Source organism: Bubalus bubalis, chromosome 9 (genome assembly GCF_019923935.1).
Source record: "Bubalus bubalis isolate 160015118507 breed Murrah chromosome 9, NDDB_SH_1, whole genome shotgun sequence".
NCBI classification, from domain to species: Eukaryota; Metazoa; Chordata; class Mammalia; order Artiodactyla; family Bovidae; genus Bubalus; species Bubalus bubalis.
In genome coordinates, this window is record NC_059165.1 from 33,454,393 (window position 1) to 33,482,243 (window position 27,851).

Sequence of the window (27,851 nt, forward strand, 5' to 3'; positions counted from 1 at the left end):
AAAATAGCATAAAGATAAGCTAGGATATTGGGGATACTTTCTTGAAATGCTGATCCCAATGGAAAGGAGATTAAGAGGACTTCTTGTCTCCTAATACTGCATCAAGAATGTTTCTTCCTTTAGGATCACACTGCAGTGGGAATGTCCTATAATACTTGCAGGCTTAGCTCAGTCAGGAGAAAACATCTCAATGTGTCCCCCGTACTTGGCAAGAAAGTGATACGGCATTATATTTAAATTGTGAAACTCATTTTGGCTGAGAAAGCCGAGTCTTGAAGTATGCTTGCCAAGAGAGTAAAATGATACAAATATGCATGCTGAATTATACATAAATATGCATATATACATAATCATCCACACACACCATTTTTCGATAATAAATAGTGCAACTAGATAGATAGGCAAAGGGTAGTCTAGGAAGGCTCAGGATGCACTGTACTTCAAAAGAACATTACACCCCCACACATGGTAGCATGTTTTCCATAATCCATTTAATCTGGGTTCAAAGGGATTTGAGGCTCTTGAACTATTAGGACTTGAAGGATGAGAATGGGCTGCCTGTGACACAAGCCACAAATCTTGAGCATATGGAAGGGGCTGACCTGCTGTGCTCCATAAATGAGAAATTTGTCTCTCTTGGCTTTTTAGGAGGTGCTATGTGCTGGGAAGCTGGGAAAGAAGAACTCTACCAGCCCAGCCTGAAGTGAGTCACACGTTATTCATAACACCTTGCAATTTAAGTTGGAGGCTGAATCTAATGTGCCGGGAAAGAGGTCAATTGTAACAAAGGGGAAAAGAGCCCCACAGCTGTACCTTTCACTGTCAAAGCTTCTCCACCAGATTTATATTTCAATAGGAGGAAGAAAAGGATTTGAGGAAATAGTCTAGTTTCCCTCTAAACAAAACAAAATGAAAATATTAGAGTGTATTCTACCTTGTAAAACTGATAATTGACACTAGGAATAGTTAGCTTTGAAAACCTTAGGGGTGATGTCAGGGTGGGATTTGGTTCACATAAAGGGTTACTTGAGTTCACTTTCTTTTTTAACTATAATAAAATACTGTTGTTCTGATGCGCTTAGTCATGTTTGACTCTTTGCCAGCCCATGGACTGTAGCCCGCCAGGCTCCTCTGTCCATGGGATTTTCCAGGCAAAAATACTGGAGTGGGTTGCATTTCCTTCTCCAGGAGATCTTTCTGACCCAGGGATCAAGCCCACGTCTCCTGCATCTCCTGCATTGACAGGTGTGTTCTTTACCTCTTGAGTCACCAGGGATGCTCCCAGATAACGAAAGGTCAAATGCCAAAGGATCCCTAACTCATTTCCATTTACTCCTTCACTTGTGACTTTTAGTTACCGATGGTTTGCATCTTTCACCTCTCCTCTCTGAGGCTGCGAAATACACAAAATGCCAGTGAACTGAAGAAGCTGAGCAATGTTTACATTAATAGTGCTGGGAATTAACCTCATCAGGTGACACTTGTTGCCTTATTAGGTAACAGTGGAAATAATTTGGATCTCTTAATTGCTCTCAGGAGCAAGAGGAAACACCTGCATCCCCTTAGCCCTCCCTCATCTCCAAGGCAGGCTTATGGATTCTTCACAAACTAACTGGTATTACACCTCCTCAGATCAATAATTGCAGTCCTTAAATTCTTCTTTCCAGGAGAGCATTTTTCCCTCCTTGTAAAAATCATCTTTCACTTGCCCCCCTCAAATATATATCTTAATGAAATAACAGGCCCAAACCAATGAGTTTCTCTTTGGATGACACACTGGCCTGGCTCGCTGGATAGAAGATGTGGTAAAACCTGAAGGCGGTGTTGATGATAGTGATTAAAACACCAGCTTTGACAGGCAATAACTCTAAAATCTTGCTGCTAGTAATAATCTCTACAATACAACCGCAATACCAGCACACCATATGTCACAGCATAGCAATCTATCTCTACGAGTGTCACTTACTTAAGCAGGTTCCAGAAGAACCTATCATTATTTTTAAGTGGGGGGGGAAGAAGGACACAGTTCTATTGCTATACTGCATTAGTCACTCCAGTTCAATCCTTCAGCTGACTTTTTTACTTTCATGAAAGGCAATCTATATATACTTCAAACTATTAGATCAGATACCATGAGATCCATAGTTCACACTTTGGTTATTGTTCTTTGGATCATTTATTCCTTATCCTGCAGGCTTCAGGGATGTGAGCTTGCTTTTTAAATATCAATTTTAATTTGAACAACAGAAACATTTTTGAAATGTGTTAGTAATTATTCAATCATACATATGTGTGTGCTATATATACATGTATATACATAATTTATTATTATTGTTTGTAAGAGAAACTCAGTACCTACAGTTGCAGTAGCAGATGGAATTTAAGGTTAGTACAGAAGCCACCAACAGAAGGTCAAACAAAAATTGATGAAGAGAATATGAAGAACTTAACAATAATAAAGATAAGCTGTCTTTAAATTATTTTGGACCTTGACAAAGAGAGACTCTTGTATTACAGCAAAGGGATAGTAACTAAAGTAACTATTATCAGGCTCCAAGTTTTCAAAGCAAGAAATATTGGTAATATATAACTTAACTGTGTTGCTGGAGTTGAAAGAAGAAAAGTGCCTTCCCTTGCAAATATTTTTTGGAAATACCATCTATTTGGTATTTAGGAGCTATTATTGGTCTTATAAATGTAAGATTTTAGATTCAGAAAGGCTTGCTTTAGTTTGTGTGCTATATCTCACATTAAAAAAATTATTGGAGTTAAGTGGACACATTGCATTATGTTTCAGCAACTCAGTTTCCTGCTCTGTCAAATGAGGATAATAATAATACCTACTTCAAAGCATTCTTGCGATTAAATAGTTAATATATGTAAAGTGTTTAGAACAGACCCTGGATCATAGTAAATGCACTGCAAGTGGTTGCTACTACTACTTTATTATTGTTATCTATAGGAGTTAATTATGGAGTCAGAGCCAATTTAATTCAAGTCCTAGACTACTAATTACTAGCTGGGTGATGGTGAGATCCATTGACATATTGTTTAACCATTTTAAGTTCCTATAAAATAGGGACAATAACAGTGTCTTCCGCATGCTAGGAAGAGCAGATGAGATCATTTACCGTAAGCCCTTACACCTGTGTCTGGCCCAGAGTAAGTTTCGCTGTTTTTAATAATCGTGAATGTATAGGTATGATCACATTCTTTGTCATGTTGAGATAAGAAACTTAATCTATTCAGGTCTCTAGAATTCGCTTGTGTTTCCCAACTTTTTAAATTAAGGAATTTCACCCAAATCATCTATCTATTCCCTGAATATATCCAGACAGTCACTGATTGCTTATATCTGATATGGGGTTTTCTCAAGATTTGATGTAAAGATCTGACACAAATAAATGATTTTAGAGGAACAGGTGAAAATATTTCTTCTCAAATGTAAGGTAAAATGGAGCTGGCTTGTAAGGATGAGACAAGTGGTAACATACTCTGCTTTATGCGCTTCTCTAGCAAGGTGGTATTTCAAACTCCACGGCAGATGGGTAAAAAAATATGAGGACAGCTTGTTAGAAAAAGACCCAGACTGCTAAGTCCATCACATCTCTCTTTTTCTTTCCTTATTAATTCTCGGATCCTTATTCCATTGTATAACTTAACTATCTCTATAGGCAAAAAAAGAAAAAAAAACTATCTAGTACTCACTACCACTCTTTAGAGGCTTGTACAGTTCTTGAGGCATAAGCCAAGAGGTTTTCCCTAAATGAGAAACCGGCAGGAAACTTTCACCTGCTCGGCAGGCGGGCAGCACTTTTCAGTGAATCGCAATGAACTCAGTACAACTGCTCTTTTGTTTCAGTGTTTGATGTTGCAGGTACAGAAGATATTTCACTCCTATGAGTACTATAGGTCGGACTACCACATTCAAACAGAAAATATCACCAAAGATTGAAAAGAAAAGGCTGAAAGAGAAAATATGGCTAAACACAGAAGGGAAACAATGTGTTTTATTTGGTTTTCACACAGATAGAATATTAGCTACCTAAATCAGACCTACAGAGATGCACACTACATCTGTTATGTACTCCTCAATCTTTCTTATTGAGACTAAGCCAGTGGTGTTCCCATGGAGATATCTCACACTGTTCACTTAGGGTTTCTTTTCTAATTAATGATTAATGCCATCCCCTAATTACAGAGAGTGGCAGACTCAATAACATGAAGGATAGTCAGAAACTTTGTATTCCTGTGGTTTTCTTTTCAGTCTGTTACTAATCAGTCTGGGACTAATATGCAGCTTTGCCTTACATTATCCTTAACTATAAAAAACTACAAATTCTAAAACAAAGAAGGGAACTTCTGGACGTGAAAACCTCAGGCCAAGTCTGGGTGGCCCGTGTGCCAGAGCTAGTCCATAGTGGTATTTCTTTTCGCAAATATTTGTAAAAGGTTTAGATTATAATGCCAATTTTTAAAGAGCATTAAGGAGTTATGGATGTGCATTTTGAGTTTCTCTTGAAAAACTTGAAAATCTGGCATCATTACACTGGAACACCTGCATGGCCAAAGTTGGCTAAATATCTACTGTTGCTTTCATATGGAGCATTTGCTGTTCAGTTTACCAGAGATTCTATAGTGCCCATTTGTCTAATCCATTCTGACTCTCATCATTTACTATACTTAAATGGTATATGTCAGCCTTCGATTTGATGACCCTACCTCTGATTATCAAAAGCCAAAATCCTTTACCATCAAATAAGCTGAAAACAAAATAAACAAAAATGACCCTTCAGGTCACTCTGTTACTGCTGCAGGGGTCACACTGACCAATATGATCATCTCTGTTCTCAAGAAGAATCTACAAGTGGTGAGCAAATGTACTTCAAAGATAGTGTAAGTGGTGCTATAAACCTACTAGCGCAGTTCACAAAGACTGAGGATGTTTTGATAGTTTGGACATAGGAGAGGGGAACAGGAAAAAAGTCTATAAACTACTCAAAGCATGTTTTTAGATAAAGTCTGTCAAGAGAAATATAATGCAAGACACAAATCTAATTTAACCTCAAGAAACAAGAAAAAAGTCAAATAAATAACCTAACTCTACACCTAAACCAACTAGAAAAGGAAGAAATGAAGAACCCCAGGGTTAGTAGAAGGAAAGAAATCTTAAAACTTGGAGCAGAAATAAATGCAAAAGAAACAAAAGAGACCATAGCAAAAATCAACAAAACCAAAAGCTGGTTTTTTGAAAGGATAAATAAAATTGACAAACCATTAGCCAGACTCATCAAGAAACAAAGGGAGAAGAATCAAATCAATAAAATTAGAAATGAAAATGGAGAGATCACAACAGACAACACAGAAATACAAAGGATCATAAGAGACTACTATCAACAATTATATGCCAATAAAATGGACAACGTGGAAGAAATGGACAAATTCTTAGAAAAGTACAACTTTCCAAAACTCGACCAGGAAGAAATAGAAAATCTTAACAGACCCATCACAAGCACGGAAATTGAAACTGTAATCAAAAATCTTCCAGCAAACAAAAGCCCAGGTCCAGACTGTTTCACAGCTGAATTCTACCAAAAATTTAGAGAAGAGCTAACACCTATCCTGCTCAAACTCTTCCAGAAAATTGCAGAGGATGGTAAACTTCCAAACTCATTCTATGAGGCCACCATCACCCTAATACCAAAACCTGACAAAGATCCCACAAAAAAAGAAAACTACAGGCCAATATCACTGATGAACATAGATGCAAAAATCATTAACAAAATTCTAGCAATCAGAATCCAACAGCACATTAAAAAGATCATACACCATGACCAAGTGGGCTTTATCCCAGGGATGCAAGGATTCTTCAATATCTGCAAATCAATCAATGTAATACACCACATTAACAAATTGAAAAATAAAAATCATATGATTATCTCAATAGATGCAGAGAAAGCCTTTGACAAAATTCAACATCCATTTATGATAAAAACTCTCCAGAAAGCAGGAATAGAAGGAACATACCTCAACATAATAAAAGCTATATATGACAAACCCACAGCAAACATTATCCTCAATGGTGAAAAACTGAAAGCATTTCCTCTAAAGTCAGGAACAAGACAAGGGTGCCCACTTTCACCATTACTATTCAACATAGTTTTGGAAGTTTTGGGCACAGCAATCAGAGCAGAAAAAGAAATAAAAGGAATCCAAATTGGAAAAGAAGAAGTAAAGCTCTCACTGTTTGCAGATGACATGATCCTCTACATAGAAAACCCTAAAGACTCCACCAGAAAATTACTAGAACTAATCAATGACTATAGTAAAGTTGCAGGATATAAAATCAACACACAGAAATCCCTTGCATTCCTATACACTAATAATGAGAAAACAGAAAGAGAAATTAAGGAAACAATTCCATTCACCATTGCAACAGAAAGAATAAAATACTTAGGAATATATCTACCTAAAGAAACTAAAGACCTATATATAGAAAACTATAAAACACTGGTGAAAGAAATCAAAGAGGACACTAACAGATGGAGAAATATACCATGTTCATGGATTGGAAGAATCAATAAAGTGAAAATGAGTATACTACCCAAAGCAATCTATAGATTCAATGCAATCCCTATCAAGCTACCAACAGCATTCTTCACAGAGCTAGAACAAATAATTTCACAATTTGTATGGAAATACAAAAAACCTCGAATAGCCAAAGCGATCTTGAGAAAGAAGAATGGAACTGGAGGAATCAACCTACCTGACTTCAGGCTCTACTACCAAGCCACAGTTATCAAGACAGTATGGTACTGGCACAAAGACAGAAATATAGATCAATGGAACAAAATAGAAAGCCCAGAGATAAATCCACGCACATATGGACACCTTATCTTCGACAAAGGAGGCAAGAATATACAATGGATTAAAGACAATCTCTTTAACAAGTGGTGCTGGGAAATCTGGTCAACCACTTGTAAAAGAATGAAACTAGAACACTTTCTAACACCATACACAAAAATAAACTCAAAATGGATTAAAGATCTCAACGTAAGACCAGAAACTATAAAACTCCTAGAGGAGAACATAGGCAAAACACTCTCTGACATACATCACAGCAGGATCCTCTATGACCCACCTCCCAGAATATTGGAAATAAAAGCAAAAATAATCAAATGGGACCTAATTAACCTTAAAAGCTTCTGCACATCAAAGGAAACTATTAGCAAGGTGAAAAGACAGCCTTCAGAATGGGAGAAGATAATAGCAAATGAAGCAACTGACAAACAACTAATCTAGAGAATATATAAGCAACTCCTACAGCTCAACTCCAGAAAAATAAATGACCCAATCAAAAAGTGGGCTAAAGAACTAAATAGACATTTCTCCAAAGAAGACATGCAGATGGCTAACAAACACATGAAAAGATGCTCAACATCACTCATTATCAGAGAAATGCAAATCAAAACCACTATGAGGTACCATTTCACACCAGTCAGAATGGCTGCGATCCAAAAGTCTACAAGTAATAAATGCTGGAGAGGGTGTGGAGAAAAGGGAACCCTCTTACACTGTTGGTGGGAATGCAAACTAGTACAGCCACTATGGAGAACAGTGTGGAGATTCCTTAAAAAACTGGAAATAGAACTAACTGCCTTATGATCCAGCAATCCCACTGCTGGGCATACACACTGAGGAAACCAGAAGGGAAAGAGACACGTGTACCCCAATGTTCATCGCAGCACTGTTTATAATAGCCAGGACATGGAAGCAACCTAGATGTCCATCAGCAGATGAATGGATAAGAAAGCAGTGGTACATATACACAATGGAGTATTACTCAGCCATTAAAAAGAATACATTTGAACAGTTCTAATGAAGTGGATGAAACTGGAGCCTATTATACAGAGTGAAGTAAGCCAGAAAGAAAAACACCAATACAGTATACTAACGCATATATATGGAATTTTAAAAGATGGTAACAATAACCCTGTGTACGAGACAGCAAAAGAGACACTGCTATACAGAATAGTCTTATGGACTCTGTTAGAGAGGGAGAGGGTGGGAAGATTTGGGAGAATGGCATTGAAACATGTAAAATATCATGTATTAAACGAGTTGCCAGTCCAGGTTCGATGCACCATACTGGATGCTTGAGGCTGGTGCACTGGGACGACCCAGAGGGATGGAATGGGGAGGGAGGAGGGAGGAGGGTTCGGGATGGGGAACATATGTATACCTGTGGCGGATTCATTTTGATATTTGCAAAACTGATAAAATTATGTACAGTTTAAAAATAAAATTAAAAAAATTTAAAAAAAAAGAAACTTTACTACTAAAAAGTAAAGAAACTTTACTACTAAATCGGAAAAAAAATAAATAAAATAAAATAAAATAAAAATTCTAGTTCAGTTTATTTCAGTTGCTAACTCATGTCTGACTCTGTGACCCCATGAACAGCAGCACGACAGGTCTCCCTGTCCATCACCAACTCCCAGAGTCCACCCAAACCCATGTACATCGAGTCGGTGATGCCATCCAACCATCTCATCCTCTGTCGTCCCCTTCTCCTCAATCTTTCCCAGCATCACAGTCTTTTCAAATGAGTCAGCTCTTCGCATCAGGTGGCCAAAGTATTGGAGTTTCAGCTTCAGCATCAGTCCTTCCAATGAACACCCAGGACTGATCTCCTTTAGGATGGACTGCTTGGATCTCCTTGCAGTCCAAGGGACTCTCAAGAGTCTTCTCCAACACCACAGTTCAAAAGCATCAATTCTTCGGTGCTCAGCTTTCTTTATAGTCCAACTCTCACATCCATACATGACCACTGGAAAAACCATAGCTTTGACTAGACGGACATTTTTTGGCAAAGTACTGTTTCTGCTTTTTAATATGCTGTCTAGGCTGGTCATTACTTTCCTTCCAAGGAGTAAGCGTCTTTTAATTTCATGGCTGCAATCACCATCTGCAGCAATCTTGGAGCCCGGAAAAATAAAGTCAGCCACTGTTTCCACTGTTTCCCCATCTATTTGCCATGAAGTGATGGGACCGGATGCTATGATCTTTGTTTTCTGAATGTTGAGCTTTAAGCCAATTTTTTAACTCTCCTCTTTCACTTTCATTGAGAGGCTCTTTAGTTCTTCTTCACTTTCTGCCATAAGGTGGTGTCATCTGCATATCTGAGGTTATTGATATTTCACCTGGTAATCTTGATTCCTACTTGTGCTTCCTTCAGCCCAGCATTTCTCATGATGTACTCTGCATATAAGTTAAATAAGCAGGGTGACAATATACAGCCTTGACGTACTCTTTTTCCTATTTGGAGCCAGTCTGTTGTTCCATGTCCAGTTTTAACTGTTGCTTCCTGACCTGCATACAGGTTTCTTAAGAGGCAGGTCAGGTGGTCTGGTATTTCCATCTCTTTCAGAATTTTCCAGAGTTTATTGTGATCCACACAGTCAAAGGCTTTGGCATAATCAATAAAGCAGAAATAGATGTTTTTCTGGAACTCTCTTGCTTTTTCCATGATCCAGCGGATGTTGGCAATTTGATCTCTGGTTCCTTTGCCTTTTCTAAAACCAGCTTGAACATCTTGAAGTTCATGTTTCACGTATTGCTGAAGCCTGGCTTGGAGAATTTTAAGCACTACTTTAACATCGTGTGAGATGAGTGCAATTGTGTGGTAGTTGGCACACATTGCCAACTTTGGCATTGCCTTTCTTTGGGATTGGAATGAAAACTGACCTTTTCCAGTCCTGTGGCCACTGCTGAGTTTTCCAAATTTGCTGGCATATTGAGTGCAGCACTTTCACAGTGTCATAAGCAAAAAGATGTACTTGAAATTGATTTTAATCATAAATGTTTTCCAGTTAAATAAGACCAAAATATTGTCATTTAAATGGGCAATCAATATAAAAATGTTAATGAGATATTGCACTTAAATTTTTCATACTGAATCTTTGAAAGGCAATGTTCATTTATGTCCATATATGGAACCTCCCAGTTGAGACAAGTCACATTTATAGTATTTAGTAATTATGTGTACCTAGTAAAGAAGAATACTGCAGAAAGTTGCAGAAAGTTCTGACAGCATAGCACATTCCAAGTGGAGGAAACAATAGAAATACAGGCACACCAGATACATGAAAGGCAAATTATTTTCTGGAAATACTATGTCCATTTCAATTTGATTATTAGTCAGATGTGAAAAAGTAACAGGTATAGATCAGATGCTTGGTAAATTAGTCAAGTTTTTTAGCTCAAAAGCACTACCAGAAAGTATTCAAACGATCTTAAGCAAAGTAAGTTATTGATGCTGAATAATGAACATGTAACAGCCAAAATTTTTAAACTCCTAAGAAAAATTTCCAATTCAATTGTGATAAATTCATTTTTATGTATGAAATTATTGGCTTACATAACTGAATAGGCCAGTGATAGTTCCAGCTTCTGGAATAGGTGGATTTAGATCATAATTCCAGAACTCAGTCTTGTTGTCTTTGCTTTGCTTTATTTCATCCATTTATTAAGTATGTGTCTCCTTGAAGACAAGATGGTGGGCAGAAGTCCTTAGACTTTCTATGATCGTAGGTGTCTCAAACTTTACCTAAAGCAGTTCTGTCTAATCAACGATTTAAGCTCACAGGCTCTAATAAGCAGGTTTAGATTATCTGGTAGTGGTGATTTAATCACTAAGTCATGTCCGACTCTTGTGACCCCATGGACAGTAGCGTGCCAAGCTACTCTGTCCATGGGGTTCTCCAGGCAAGAATATTGGAGTGGGTTGCCATTTCCTTCTTCAGGGGATCTTCCCGACCCAGGGATTGAACCCAGGTCTCCTGCGTTGCAGGCAGATTCTTTACCAACTGAGCTATGAGGGAAGTCCCAACTACTCATCCATAAATTAATTACTATTTAGCCAAGGGAATATCTTCTCACTGAAGAAGCCTAAGGTGTGGTCAAGCTATCTGATCACAGGTAGGTCAACTGATAGTCATTGTATAAAGAAAAAATGAAATGTTCTTACCTGGAAGGTAAGATGCATATATGGAAGACGTGTAGACAAACTAATGTTTACTAGCTTAAATTGCGAAGAGTTTTGGACCCTGCATTGTAACTTTTAGATCAATAACTCTTTGCTAATACCTGGTTTTGCTCCCATGATAAGTTGAAGCCTCTAGAAAGCCTGCATGTTGAACAGTCCTCTGGTAGTTAACAATTAAAGGCAATGATTTATGCAAGCATAACCTGCATATTATGCAGACATGAGTAGACAAATTCTTCAAAGAAACACAAAACTGCTAAAAATCTGCAATAAAAGTGGTTGAAAAGTGGAGAAACTGTCTTTCAATAGATTGACTAACTTTGAATAATTTATCTTAATGTTTGAAATGGTTAGTTAAGATATCTTACTAATACAGCTAAATTATGATTGCTTCCCTTACAATTGTACATTTCCAGGTAATTTGTAATTCTTTTTAATTTTTTTCACCAAATTTATTCTTGAGTATTTCATTTAAATTTTGGCTCAATATATTACCTATGATTAAATGAAACATATATATATATATATATATATATATAATTATTTTTTTTACTAACTTTTTAAGATGTAAAGAATAAAAGTGCAATGGTAAAGGTGTAAATAGATAAAACACCATGTAAAGGTATTCTGTGCAATATCTACACTTAGGTCTTACAAGTTTGAGTTTATACAACCATGATTTATTAATTCCAAATGATTTTTTCCCAAAGGTTCTTATGTATTCACTTGATTTCAAAGTTATTTTACTTTTAAAAGGTTCATTCTATTTTATAACACCTTTTTAAATTTAGTCATATACAACGATATACATGCATGCTCAGTCAATTCAGTCATGTGTGGCTCTTTTTGACCTCATGGACTGTAACCTACCAGGTCCTCTGTCCATGTGATTCTCCAGGCAAGAACACTGGAGTGGATTGCTATGTCCTCCTCCAGGGTTTCTGCCCAACCCAGGAATCAAACCCATGTCTCCTGCATTGCAGGTGGATTCTTTACTGCTGAGCCACCAGAGAAACCCCAACAATGACATATTTAGCTTCAAATAAAATATTCAATACTTTGAGATAAATATAAGCATTAGTGGGGAAACACTTCCAATTTATATAGCTTGACTTTGGTTAACTCATAGTAGTGTTTTAATAAGTACCCAAAAGATTTTTTATTATATCATAATGTAAAATCTAATTTTAATTAATTTAAAAGTGCTGCACTGTACTTGCATCATTACATATGATATAAAGTTAGATTTTTAAAATAATGCTCATAAATTTATACCATATTCCAAGTGATCATTTTTCTAGATAATTGTCATAAAATCATTTGTTTTTTGATAATTTGCAAATGCCAACTATTATTCTAATACTAAATATAAGTATTATATAAAAGCATACAGTTGTATAGAAGGAGACCAGGTCTACAAAATTTCAATTACTTAAGAAATTTAGAGCTTTAAAATCAGCTTCTGCTAAGTCCTAATTTAATTCTCATTTAATAGAAACTGAAGAACCCAACAAACTGCTTTACATATTTTTATAGGCAACTGGAATTAAAGTTACAAAATAATTTTAAAATTATATTTTTATTCCATTATACCCAAATAGTGTCTTGAGTCTCTCATCTTAGAGAAGAAGATTATTGAGGCAATTTTGCAGAAGAATCAATGAACACAATATTTTAGCCTAAACTATCAAGAAAATTAAGGACTCTTCATGTGCTTATTGAATGAATTACTGTAAAGCTTTACTATTAAGAAAGTGCTGTAGAATACCAGTCATTTCACCAAAAATGCAGCTGTAATATTAAGAATCCATTATATGCATTTTAGTCACTTAATAGACAACTGTTGAATAAATGAATGTGTATCCAGTAATGGTTATATTTTGTTTTGCTTTTATTTGTTATCATTGTTTCTGTTATTACTATTCTGTTTTAATGCAGAGTATTGTGCTAAGATAGAACAGCTCTGAATTAAAACAAGTCAAAGTAAGAGGTTTACTCTTGTTCAGTCAAAGGTACTGAATGCTAACATTTCCTGCACATCATAAAAGTTAATATTTTGAATTGTGTGGTTCAGAATACCAGTTTGAAATTCTGGAAGTTATAAATGTTAGATATCAATGTTTATAGTGCATAATTTTAACTTAGATCTTGTAAAAATTCAAATTCCCATACTCCATACTTGCAGATTCTGATTTCATAGGACTGCGTCTATTAATATAATGGGGCTTTCCTAGCGGCTCAGTGGTAAAGAATCCACCTGCCAATGCAGGAGATGCGGATTTGATCCCTAAGTCGGGAAGATCCTCTGGAGAAGGAAATGGCAACACACTCCAGTATTCTTGCCAGGACAAAAGAGTCTGGTGGGGTATAGTCCATAGGGTTGCAAAAGAGATGGGCATGACTTAGTGACTAAACAACGATGACAATTCTATCAGGACTAAGAATCTGTAATTTAAACAAGTAACCCACATAACGTTTTAGCTGGCAATTCTCAGGCTGTATAACAAACACGTTATCTATCCACTTAAATATGTAATAATCTTTCAGTCACACTGGTTTTGTATCCTACCTCCACTCCCCACCCCTAGCCATGTTCAATGAATTACATTTAATGTTATGTTAGCGCTAATCAAAGGTAGTGACATAAAAAAATTGACTACAAAATATTACATATATTTAAAAATGATTAAAGATGCCATAAAATATTGTATTAAACACATTTAACATATTTAAAATATTGATTGCTTCTGAATGTCAAAAAGAAAACTGTGTTCAGCTGCAATAAATATAATAATTAACATTAGTATATTTCATCCTTCTGTTCATCATGATAAGAGTGTGTGTGTGTCTCTCCCTGCCAATAACAGATGCATATCCAAATTATCAGGGGAATAGTTTGAAAATGCACAGGTCTATCCATTCTACTGGAATGGAATCTTATTGAAGGTATCCTCTAATACTAATTTTGAAAGTTGTCTAGGTATTTCAGACTTTGGCCCCTCAATTAAATTGAGAACCATAACTATAAGCAGTGGGAAGCTCAACTAAATTAAGAACCATAGCTACAGGCAAGAGAAGAAATCATCTCTACAGTGCAGATTAATAAAATTTTTACCCTAGTCTTAACCAGTTCCTGCCATCAGATCTGCATGCATTTATAAAGAAAACTAATAAAACAATTTCCAAATTCTCCTCTAAAAGAAAAACTCCTGCTTCTTCTACTCATAATATTCTGACATCAACTGTGAGGAATTTTCCTGCATGTTGAGAAATTCTGACATAGCTACCTGGAGTTACCTCGGAACACACAGAAAAAGGACTTAGTCCCACAAAGTTTGTCCCTTACTTCAGATACCAATCGCAAGTCCAGGCCTCCCATACTTCAGTCAGCTGTAAAGTGGGAATTTGTATGACCCTCTCTTTTGGTTCAATAATTTGCTTTAAGAGCTCACATAACTCAGGGAAACACTGACATTTACCACTTTATCATAAAGGATCTAATAAAGAATACTGATGAACAGTCAGATGAAGAGGTAAATAAGGCAAGACAGGAAATGTGTGCCCAGAGCATCCTGACTTCTTTGGATGTGATTCCCTCCCAGCACCTCCACCTGTTCACCAACCTGGAAGATGTCCAAATACTTTTTTTTATGGAGGTTATATTACTTATTCATGGTTGATTTGATTAAATCATTAAGTCAAGGTTGGAAATTGGGACTCGAAGTCCTAACCCTCTAATCACGTGATTGGTGCCTCTAGCAACTTGCCCCCATCATCTAAAAGTCACCTCTCTATCATAAACTCAGGCATGAGCTTCCCTGGAGGCTCAGATGGTAAAGAATCTGCCTGCAATGCAGGAGACACGGGTTCAGTCTCTGGGTTGGGAAGATTCCCCTGGAGGAGAGAATGGCAACCCATTCAGTGTCTTGCCTGGAGAAGCTAATGGACAGAGGAGTCTAGTGGGCTAGTCTAGTCTGTGGGGTGGCAAAGAGTTGGATACAACTGAGCAACTAACATTCACATATATTTGAAAGGGGCTTATGAGTAATAAAAGATGCTCTTCCCACTCCTATCATTCAAGACACTACACAGATTTGGGGAGTCATGTGCCAGGAACCAAGGATGAAATATATATATACACACATACATACATACATACATATACATTTTATTATATCACAAAATCACATTCTCCAATAGCATTGTTGAGAAATTTTCTGATGAGAGTTTTTCCAACTAATGATTTTGTGAAGAGATAAATGGAAGAGTGTTATACCTGACATTCTTTATTTCGATTGTACTATTTCAAAGTTTCTTGCTCTCTTAATCAAGCCATTCCTTTATCCTAAGCATCTAATCCCTTCACCCTATACCCTGACATTTCATTCTGATGTGTAGTAACTGAGTTCTCAGATTGATATTCCGCTCATTCCCATTCCTACAAGAACAAAAGCTGTACTTCTTTGGATCTGGATCCACCCTCTCTTTAGAAGAACAAATTAATTTTTCTTTCTTGTCAATTCACTAAAACAGAGTTCACTAAAACATGCCTGTCATGAACATAGTGAAGTCAATTATGTTATTATGTTTAAAGTGAGGCGGTATCAAAAAGAGAAAGTTGTTACATAAATGTGGATCAGAAAATCTGAGTTTCAGAAAGAGCATGGTTTCTTAATATTACCTGAAACCCCACTGAGTCTGCTGGGGTTAAAGTGGACGGTGGTGTCTCTCGGAAGACTTGCTGTTTAGGTCAGGCCTTTATATCACATAACTCAGTGCAGCTGACAGACAATGAATCCAATACAATGAATCTATTCATTGAACTGGTAAATATTTATAGTAACATTTGGACGTTTGAAGAAGCCTCAGATATTATGATCATGTATAAATTTCCATTTAAAAAAACCTGCAGAACAATGATTGTTAATTCTGAGTGAAGTATGCCCTGAAAGCTTCAATACCTTAATTTCATTTATGTTTGTAGAATACATGTCATATTGAAACATCTTGCATTTCTCAGCACTCCTTTGTTTGGACATTGGTCAATAAGGTACTTTTAAATACTAAAACAGTCGCTAAATACCTACATTCTCAGGAAAACAGCGATGCTCTAGACTTGTATATTTTACCAAATAAATTAGAGTCTATTACAATGATAACACATAAGATAAACACATCCATAAATAAAGAATGAATTATTAAAGAAATAAAGATTTATTTCAAATACATGGCTATATCTTAAGTAATCAAGCACTTAGGCGAACACTTCCTTTGTTTAGGCATAAGCACTCATTTTGCTATGCAAGGTCGTGTGTTTGGAAATGATAATCGAAGTCAAAGTATTTTTGCCCCTAGAGTCTTCATTCAGAGTATTTTCCAGTGGTGTCACAAGTAGATAAATGCACCTAATTACTAGATTGTACATCCTGATATATGTTTATTTGACTATGCAAACAACCCACCAAATGTATAATTTTCCCTTCTTAAAAAAAACACAGTAATTTAAATGCAAAAGATATGTTAATCAGCATTATCATTGAGATTTTTCATATGTCAAGTTAGGATGCTAGGAGTGATCATTTTGCTGTCAGCAATAAACCAGCTTACACTGGGAATTCATTATGGAAACATCGCATCATAGTCATAGCAAGCACGGTGCCGGCTTTTATATAATAACAATAATAATATGGTACCTACAAACAGTTTACAAGTGTAGGGAAAGAAAGGTAGAGTTCAGGCTGTAATACTGTAGAAAGAGTTGATTAAACAATAAGAACAAAATTTGAAAATGAAGGGAATAAACAGAATATACTTTCAAATTACTGTACAAATTCTTTTGAAGTACAAGTAGTCATTACAATAGAAAAATTTGAAGTGGAAGGGTTTTAATTATACAATGAGTGGTGGGAATGCACCAGCTTAAGGGTACTCCTATTAGCATTTCTTGCAGCAATTGTTATTTTAATTGGCTGAAATAAACCATAATGCCCCAGGCCCCTGATAAAACTGTGTAGGTTGGCAGCTTTTTTTTTTTTTTTTTTCTTCCCTTTATGAAAGAGATCCATTAAGAAAGCTTATATTTTGATTTTTTTTTTTAAGACCATTGCTACTCATTTTTATCATTGCAATAGTGCCTGGAAACTCTTCTTGTCATGCCCCTTCCATCAAACTATCACATGTCAGATGTGTATTTTATCTTCAGGAAGAAAAGTTTCATTTGAGAGTTTGTTTTCTAACTAGGAATTTACTCAAAAGTGCCTCCAACCCCCACCTCTGTCTTTCCACTTCTCTTCCAAAGTCTCAAAAATTCTAAGGCTTTATAATTTGTTTTAAATTCTAAAAGTAACTAATGAGTTGAGTATGTAAAATATACCCATATCCTTTAAAAATACAATCATTTTATTCCTGATACATTTAACTATGCATTTTCTAAATATAAAACTAGGTACTGAATGTATGAGGTTTCAGTGTAAATGTTCTTCTTCTCAAGTTTAAAATTAACATAACGAAATGCATCTAAATTTTTATAAACTGGTAGAAAAAATGGAAGTTCTATTTAAGAAATCTGATAATTTTACCTGGGTGGGCTAAATTTCAGCTTGTGTATATAGAGGTGGCAACCACTTAGGGATAAAATGTGTTAGTTCAGGAAAGAGGCCATGAAAGCTTGAGCAAGGGGAAGGCTGCAGTGGAATTCTGCAAGGAATGGGAAATAGATTTGATTTGAAAATAGAAACAACGGTGTAAATGCCGAATTATGTAATCAGAACAACAACAAAAAAACTCAGAGGAATCAAAAAATAATGATATAAATGGTAAAAACCTGGGGAGACCTTGAGAACAGCAGAATTAGAAAAGAAATAACAAAACGAAAGATGGTTAGCTCACATTGACATATTTTAAATCAATGGCAAACATATTTGTTTAATATATAGACATCTACATTTCTAGACACGTGAGTGAGAAAGCATGAAAGCAGCAGAAGAGAGATATAGTTACAGATTTACTCCTTTGTGGTTTCAGAGACAAAGAGTGCTTTGGCCTCTCAAAAGATACTATGCAAATATTATACAGAAAACATATTATGCACATACCAATTCAGAACATTTTCTGTTATAAATACTTATGAATTATGCCAAGGTATTGAATATTCAAGCAATATGATAATGTTGATAAATAGTTCTGAAATTTCAAGCACCGTGGTTTGATAACGTGAGAGATTCTGTGATAAATACAACCAAAGCTTTCTCATACCTTCAAGAAAATTGAACAGTGAAATAGTCTCAGAACAAAACTGAAGTTTGATATTCCAGGTACATCTATAAATTTCCTTGTACTAGTTTTAATAAGAACCCTGTTAAGTCAGTTTAATCATAACCCCTAACCCTTAATCAGGTCCTTCATCCTCCACCATTTCCCAGATGATATCTATTCAGCACACACTTTCTGCTGGCCACTAGGTCATTTTATCTCCCTTACTTCTGATGTTTCCTCTTGGTAGTTTCCTTGGCAGTAACTTTTCACTTGCCCATGCTGTATTAGGAGTTGAGTACAATCCCTATGCCCCACAGTGAAAACCCACAGTAGTGGTTCTGAATCTATGGCTGTGATCCTTAATAAAGTCTGCCTTGCCATCTTTAACAAGTGTCATTGCCTAAGTTTTTTTGCTTTAACACCCTCTGTTATGCTGAATCTATCTCCGTCATGAAGACAATGAGACAGTAGTAACTAAAGTTATATCCATTTTACTCTGCTTCAATTTTCATGACCTGAATGGCTCCCTGTTCCAAAGAAACCGAATCCTCATGCTCATAGAGATTCAGCAGATAGATGCAGAAGTATCAGAAAGGCTGTTGCCAAACAATGTCATTTAAAGCAAACTTCTTTGGAATATATAAGTCATCTGCAGAATTCCCAAAGAAGAGGCAATAGAGAAGATACTGTGTTTCCTATCAAAATTATTCAATTTAAAAGAACTCTAGTAGGATCGTCACAATTTTGAAAGTTAAATTCATGTATTTTTACACTTTAGATATAACAAAGAAACAAAACTTTCTTTCCTATGAAGGACATTTGTAGAAAATCTTAAGAAATGTAGGTTGAAGGACCTACCTTTGGTAAAGAACAGGTTTTCTGATGATTGGAGCCAAGATGAGGATTTCCTGCAGACTGGGGTTTCTTAAAGTGCTTCAGGGTCCCTGTCTGCTATTTTCTTATCTAATGTATCTTCACCTCTCAGCCCTTAATGACAGTGTTCCAGGGACCTAAAAGGGGAGAAAAAGACATTTTGAAAATACTGCTGAGTTACAGCAATGTCACCTTGTACTTGCTTCAGATGTGGTGCACTCAGGAATATAAAACAGAGACATCGTGTTACAGCAGTCAACTTGCTGAATACATGGTCAGAATGAAGAGGCTAGAACACATCCAAGCAGTGTAAAACATGGGGAAAAAAGACACTGTATATACAGGACTAGTTTGGCTTCAGGAATTGCTTTTACAAAGGATGCTGCTACATTTTATTTAAGGAAGGAAGTTGCAGGCATGAGAGAAGATGGAGAAAGACACGTAAGCAAGTTCATCATTCAGTACACATGTATGGATTGCCCATGATGCACACTTACAATGATGAACAAGACTTAGACTGTCTTTCCAGAGTTTCCAGTGCAGTTGTATAAAAGATAAGAATATATACCATTTTAATGCAATGGGAAAAATGTGATGGTGGTAGGTTATGCTGGAGTCTACGTATTTCCTAAATTTGGGAGGAGAAAAGAGAGTAAAGGAAAAAAAAAAAAAAAAAAACACTTTCAACCAGAGAGCTGAAGGAAGTATTCAGTTCAGTTGCTCAGTCGGGTCCGACTCTTTGAGACCCCATGAATTGCAGCACGCCAGGCCTCCCTGTCCATCACCAACTCCTGGAGTTCACTCAGACTCACATCCATTGAGTCAGTGATGCCATCCAGCCATCTCATCCTCTGTCGTCCCCTTCTCCTCCTGCCCCCAATCCCTCCCAGCATCAGAGTCTTTTCCAATGAGTCAACTCTTCACATGAGGTGGCCAAAGTACTGGAGTTTCAGCTTTAGCATCATTCCTTCCAAAGAACACCCAGGACTGATCTTCAGAATGGACTGGTTGGATCTCCTTGCAGTCCAAGGGACTCTTAAGAGTCTTCTCCAACACCACAGTTCAAAAGCATCAATTCTTCAGCTCTCAGCTTTCTTCACAGTCCAACCCTCACATCCATACATGACTACTGGAAAAACCATAGCCTTGACTGGATGGACCTTTGTTGGCAAAGTAATGTCTCTGCTTTTGAATATGCTATCTAGGTTGGTCATAACTTTGCTTCCAAGGAGTAAGAGTCTTTTAATTTCATGGCTGCAATCACCATCTGCAGTAATTTTGCAGCCAAGAAAAATAAAGTCTGACACTATTTCCACTGTTTCCCCATCTATTTCCCTAGTGGATAATCAATTGAGGACACTGGAGACACAGGTATGGAAAATTATTTAGAAGACAGAAGTGAAAGAGCTTAAAAATATAAGAGAGAGCTAAGTCTGGGTACATGTGAGGAGATAAATCTCACCTGACTTCTGGGCTCTGTTTAAGAGAAGGGACCTGAATACAGAATATAAATTACTATCAGATTTTGAGCAATAAAAGCAATGCCTTGTGTAGTGTCAGGCTCACTGGAGGCCTTAAAATCTTACTAAATTATTTTTGCCAATTTACTTTAAACTCATTAATATAAGTTTTTCTAAAGTTGATCTCAAAGTGTTTTCATTCACATGTGTTTTTGGATCTAAATCAAATGAATATATGTAACATATGTATTTTTTTTTTAAGAAATTGGCTTTTATTTTTTAAAGACTGAACAAAGAAGTTTTTCTTTGGGTTTGTTTAAGCTGGGATGCTGATAAGATGGTTCTTTGCAAATGGACCATTTTGTGTCCATGGAGTAATATATATAGGCACCCATATAAATATGCATACACATATGTATACACATATATAATTTTCTTTTCTTTCTTTCTTTTTTTTTTTTTTTTGACCCTTCTATCTTTTGGAACTAGGCTGGCAAACCTAAATGTTTAGGAATTTGTGACACTTTTGTAAAATGATTTATTTTTATCTAATGAACATATGCAATAGGCAATTCAGCAAAAAAGTAAAAAAAATTGGTATGTATCAAGTATAAACATCTATTTGCTCTAAAGTTGTGAAACAAAGTCATTCAAGTATGTCATTGGTTTAAAAGTGTATTTGCAAAATCCTGTATGTAAATTGGGTTTTACAACTAGCATTCCTAGGAGAGACAGAGGGAGGAGAGGCCCATGTTTGAAATGCATAAGCATGTGGTAACTCTTCAAATTTCAGTCCTCTTAAAGAGGGAGAACTAGACACCAGGTGGGTCTGCTTCCCTCCCTGATAACTTCAAAGCTCCATCCAATTATCTTTTACCTTAAACACAAGACAAAAAGAGCTGTTAGAGAGAAGATGCTGTAGGTGGTGGGGAAACATGAATCCTGTGCTTTACTTGCCTTCAGAACTGCTGAGCCTATAAGTAGGTTTTGTTCCCATTAATCAACTGTGTGCAGTAGGTTTAGGCTCCTATGCCATCAACTTGGATTATACTGAATTATGTGCACTTCTAGACCTAATCAGTGGTCTAGAAACAGTCATTCTGAATGAACAAAATAAGAGTTCTGCTGACTAGAACTGAAAAATGTAGTTCTGGCCAGTGAATGTATAGTTACACAGCAGTTCTTACAAATTCTTAATCGTTGTTGTTGTTCAGTCACTAAGTCACATCCAACTCTTTGTGACACCATGAATTGCATGCAGCACAGCAAGCTTCTGTCCTTCACAATCCCTTGCAGTCTGCTCAAACTTTTGTTCATTTAGTCAGCGATGCTATCCAACCATCTCATTCTCTGTCACCACTTTCTCCTGCCTTAATCGTTTCCAGCATCAGCGTCTTTTCCAAGGAGTTGTCTCTTCACATCAGGTGGCCAAAGTACTGATGCTTCAGCTTCAGCATCAGTCCTTCCAATGAATATTCAGGGTTGATTTTCTTTAGAATCGACTGGTTTGATCTCCTTGCTGTACCAGGGACTCTCAAGAGTCTTCTCCAAAATCACAGTTCAAAAGCATCAAATCTTCAGTGCTCAGCTTTCTTAATAGTCCAGCTCTCACATCCACACAAGACTCCTGGAAAAATCATAGCTTTGATTACATAGAACTTTGTTGGCAAAGTGATGTCTCTGTTTTTTTGATACACTGTCTAAGTTTGTCATATCTTTTCTTTCAAAGAGCAAGTGTCTTTTAATTTTGTGGCTACAGTCACTGTCCACAGTGATTTTGGACACTAAAGGAAAAAAAAATCTGCCACTGGTTCCACTTTGTCCCCATCTATTTGCCATGAAGTGATGGCATTGGCTGCCGTGATCCTGGTTTCTAAGTTACAGTAATATAAGACCTGATACCTCAGTTGGTAAAGAATCTGCCCGCAATGCAGGAGACCCCGGTTTGACTCTTGGATTGGGAAGACTCCCTGGAGAAGGGATAGTTTACCCACTCTAGTATTCTTGGGCTTCCCTTGTGGCTCAGCTGGTAAAGAATCCGCCTGCAATGAGGGAGACCTGGGGATGATCCCTGGGTTGGGAACATCCCCTGGAGAAGGCAAAGGCTACCCACTCCAGTATTCTGGCCTGGAGAATTCCATGGACTGTATAGTCCACGGGGTCGCAAAGAGTTGGACATGACTGAGCGACTTGCACTTTCACTTTTCACTTTCAGTATAAGACCTAAGTGGAAAAAACAAATCTCTGCTTTTCAGTCTAAAAATTCCCAAAGGAATGAGGTAGTAAAGCAATAACATCTGTTTTATACAGTTTTTAATCTATTTTACATGGTTTTAGTCATCAGAAAAGCATGTTTGTATTGTTATACATATGGTATATTTTATTATGTTCTTTAATTGGTCAGGTTCTTTCTCATCTCAGTGAAGCTTGCCATAGCCAAAATTGTTTTGTGTTTGCCTACCCAGAGTTACTCTCTCTCTTCTGTAAAGAGATGACCTCAATTATTTGTTAGAGACCACACTCCCTTCATTGGACTGTAATTTTGGTGGGACATTTATTCAAGGTGTTGATTATAATATTAACATAATATGGGTGGAAAATAATCTAAATTAGGTCAACCAAAATCTCTCTCAGGAAAATGAATCCTGAATACAATGAGCTAATAGAAAACACTTTATTCATTCTGTGACAGTGGAAACCTGATGATTCTTTTCATTTTTTTTTAATTCCTAGCTCTAGAAGTTACCTTATTTCAGTCTTTCTTGAAGCCTAGTGGTTCTATTTTTCATCCATTCCATAAACTGCCTCATGTATTGCATTTTTTTTAAAACTCAAGTTACCCATAGATGGCTTCTACTGCTTATAATCAAAGTATTCCAACTGACACAAACTGATAGAAAAGTTTATATGGGATGAAGCGAGGGCTAAAAAAAAGTGTATTATGAGAAAAGTAATGAGTACCCAAAGGGAGAAAAAGATAAATATATACATATACATACATATATATATATATATATATATACACACACATATATGTATGTATGTGTGTATATATATATATATATATATATATATATGCTGCTAAGTCACTTCAGTCGTGTCCGACTGTGCGACCCCATAGATGGCAGCCCACCAGGCTTCCCCGTCCCTGGGATTCTCCAGGCAAGAATACTGGAGTGGAATATATATATATAATTGTGGGAGGGATAGAGGAGGGAGAGCTTGCTTATGTTTGCTTAAAAATAGTTTCATGGAGGAAGGAAAAAAATGGATGAGATTTTCATACAAGATGATGGGGATCAGAGCCTGTCTAAGGAGGAGAGAGCAGTATCAGTGAAAAGATCAAGGGAAGACAAGTTCAAGACATGACTGGGGGTTAGGAACAACCTCGGTTCATACATATAACTTTAGATAGAAATGAAAACTCTGGGAAGAACAGATTACCCATTTTTAAAGTAAATGTTTATTGTGTTCCGTGATGCAATGGTGAATAAGACAGACATGTTCCATGCCTTCAGGAAACTTGCATTCCCCTAGAGGACAGAGATGAACGGCTAACAAAAATATTATCCAGAGAGAAAATAAAATACTTTAGAAATGCAGTACGTTCTGTGAAGGAAACAAGGGGCTAAGATACAGAGGCTAAGGGCATGCATGGAAAGAGATTGAGGGAGAGCTGGAAGAAAGTTGTGATATTTTAGATAAGCGTTGAATTACAGGAAAAGTGGGGGAATGAGCATTCCCAGGCAAAGGAACAGAAAAATATGAATGTCCTAGGGAGAGAGGACTTTGTTCTCAGAATTGATAGAAAATGACTTCAGTCAGATGAACAAAGGAGACTAGCAGAGGACAATGCTGGAGAAACAGGCAGGGGACAGAGCCTACAGGTTTCTTATGCCTCACAGGCAGGCTTGGGCTTTATTTCAAATTCTTGAGGAAGCTATTTACACTTAATAAAGATCAACTTAGTGGCTAAGAAGAGAGGGCAATAGTCTTGAATGATGATTTACATTTGGGGTAATAAAGAAATGTGAGAAGTCAAGAAGGGCATATCATGATAACATAATGAGAGATTTAAACATGAGCGTGAAGTAGTTTTATATTATTATTATTCAGTACAAAATTTACAACTACTGAAAGTATTTACTGAGGTGACAACTACCTTCCATAGTAACATCATCCATAATACATGTTTCCACCTCTAATCTGCTATATTGCTTATACTTCCTACCATGTAATTTAGCCCTTATATTCTGACTAGATCTATACGTTTTATGTAATATTTTGTTTCCCAACTAGATAGAAAACACCTCAAGGATAAGACTTCTGCCATATATTTCTGTATCATTCACTTACCTAGCTTATATTTTAAATGAATGCTGCCTGTGTTTAGTCACTCAGTCATGTGTGACTCTTTGTGACCCCATGGACTGTAGTGTGCCAGGCTCCTCTGTCCATGGGATTCTCCAGGCAAAAATACTGGAGTGGGTTGCTATGCTCTCCTCCAGGGGATCTTCCCAACCCAAGTAAGGAACCCAGGTCTCCTGCATTGCAGGCAGATTCTTTACCATTTGAGCCACCAGGGAAGCTCAAGAATACTGGAGTGGGTAGCCTATCCCTTCTCCAGGGGATCTTCCTGATCCAGGAATCAAACTGGGGTCTCCAACATTACGGGCAGATTCTTAACCAGCTGAGCTGCCAGGGAAGCCCTCTGTCCAGTATAGATTATGTGAATATGAATTTGTAATAATATTTAATGCTTACTATTTTAATCCACCAGCCAATGCTGGGGACAGCAGTTTGATCCCTAGGTTGAGAAGATCCCTTGGAGAAGGAAATGGCAACCCACTTTAGTATTCTTGCCTGAGAAATCCCATGGACAGAGGAGCCAGGCAGGCTATTTAATCCATGGGGTCACAAGACTGGGATATGACTCATTGACTGAACAACAACAAAAACATTCTCTCGGCACTGTACTAAGGGCTTTACATATACAATTTAGTTTAACTCTCATTCTAAATCTATAAAGAAAGCCGTGTTATCATTTTATAGATAATAAACCAAAATTTACCACAATTAAGTCCCTTGCACAGTTGTTACTAATTGACTTACAACACTTTGGAGATAAAAAAAAAGTATCTGGTCAAGACAAGCTATTTACTGGTCAAATTATTTTGAAAAAATACCTGTGAATGACATTTGTACAGTATTAAACCACTTCCTGGCCCTACTGGGAATCCACTGTGAATCTGTTCATTGTGATAGAATCACACATAGCTTCCTCTGTCTGCATTTGCTAGCTGTTTCTGACAATATCTGTCATTTAAATGGAAGGGTTTATTTAACACAGAGACACTGTCTTACTCTTGTCATCTTTCACTTAATTAAGCTAAAACCATATTTTTCCCACCACAAAATCAAAAAGATGAGTACAGACTCTACAAAAGATATGACTGGTTCATTTTGTCTAGATTCTAAGCATTTCTAAACATCTAAATATATATGCAGAAATACCTATCACGTAATGATTGTGACACAGATTATGATTGTGGCCCAATTATCTCTACAGATACAGATGCCATAAAATTTGAAAGAGAAAGGAGACAGTGATATGAAGGGAAAAAAATAACAAACACATGCTAATGGGAATTAGAAGAAAACATAAAGGCTGTCAAGGAAAATTACTGTTGGGCTCACTACAGAAGGACACAAAAGGGAAAACAAAAATAAAAATAATTTAAAGTCTACCCTGAGGCATACAAATATAAAGAAGAGTAGAAGAATTTTAATTAGGCCAAAGTGCTCTAAATATTTGCTTAAAACTATTTCTCTCCTTAAGACACAACCACAGTGATGACATACTTGACATTTGCTCACAATCCATTTTCCTCATCCAAAGTTTAAATTTTGTAAACAGGCAATTCCAGTTTCTATTTTGGTTCACATTCTGAATGCAAATAAATATGGCCCAAACACCCTAAGGAAGAGAGCATTTAAATTGTAAGTGAAGGATGGCATTAGAATAAATATCAACACACCAATTTGTATTAAAAAAAATCAGATCAGACATTTGGCAATAGAAGTAATAAAGATCAAGAAGAAGGGAGAGATGGAGAAGGAGTAGGAAGAAGGGGAGAAAAGGAAGTATACCATCACTACACACACACTACACACACTACACACACTACACACACACACACACACACACAGGCCCTCATCCTTTTGAAATGTTTTAATTTCCCCAGGAGAAATCACTCCCCGGCCATATTTAATATCTCTTCCACCTGCACCCCCAACTCCCTGCCCCCAGACTAACTCTAATTCGGTGGAGGTTTCTTGACTTACAGAAAATTGTGTCATTTGGAAATAAGATCTCAACAGGCTGATTAATAACTGTGTTAAAAAGCTAAATTTTGGTGATAAACCACATAAATCTCTCTTAGATGTCGGCTCTGCAGCCTGTAGGGTTGATAGAGTCTAGGTCGTAGTTTCAGCTGAATTTCTTTAGGAGTTCTGGCTAAGGAGGGCCACAAGGAAAATGCCATTAGAGGCATTCATATGTTTTTAATGGACAGGCAGAAACTTAGATTAGGAAAACTCTGCAAATTGTCACTGATTATTTGGGTAAAGTAGGAAGAAAGTGGCATAACAACAGGTGAATGAAAATGCTTTTAAAATATTATTTAAATGCAGTCCTCAATTCTTCAAAAATTTAGAGAATTAATCACTTAGTTTCCTCATTTAGTACTCAAAATTCAATTTAGCCTAAAGCATTCTAATAAATATAAAAGACCTTGGAAATATACAAATATAATATTTTGTAAACATCATATGGCTTCACAATGTGGGACCAATTTACACATTTTACATTCTTTTTCTTATATGTGTTACAAAATATTATTTTTATTTTTAACTTTTTACTCTTCTTTTGTTATACATTGCTTCCACCACATAAGCTTTTTCTTTTTTTTAAAGGAACAACTATCCAAACGTCATGGGACACTGCTGCTGAGTCGCTTCAGTCGAGTCTGACTCTGTGCAGCCCCATAGATGGCAGCCCACCAGGCTCCCCTTCCCCGGGATTCTCCAGGCAAGAACACTGCTGCTGCTGCTGCTGAGTAGCTTCAGTCGTGTCTGACTTTGTGCAGCCCCGTAGATGGCAGCCCACCAGGCTCCCCTGTCCCTGGGATTCTCCAGGCAAGAACACTGGGTAAGTG

At 36.7% G+C, this 27,851-nt stretch overlaps 1 long non-coding RNA gene across 1 annotated transcript in view; it reads right to left on the bottom strand.

The window, feature by feature from the left end:
* Positions 1–27,851, bottom strand: part of LOC123335009 — a 69,583-nt gene that overhangs the window by 36,578 nt on the left and 5,154 nt on the right. The window contains exon 2 of the long non-coding RNA XR_006553222.2: positions 19,160–19,311. This is a non-coding gene — a long non-coding RNA (uncharacterized LOC123335009). The remainder of the gene's footprint in view (positions 1–19,159; positions 19,312–27,851) is intronic.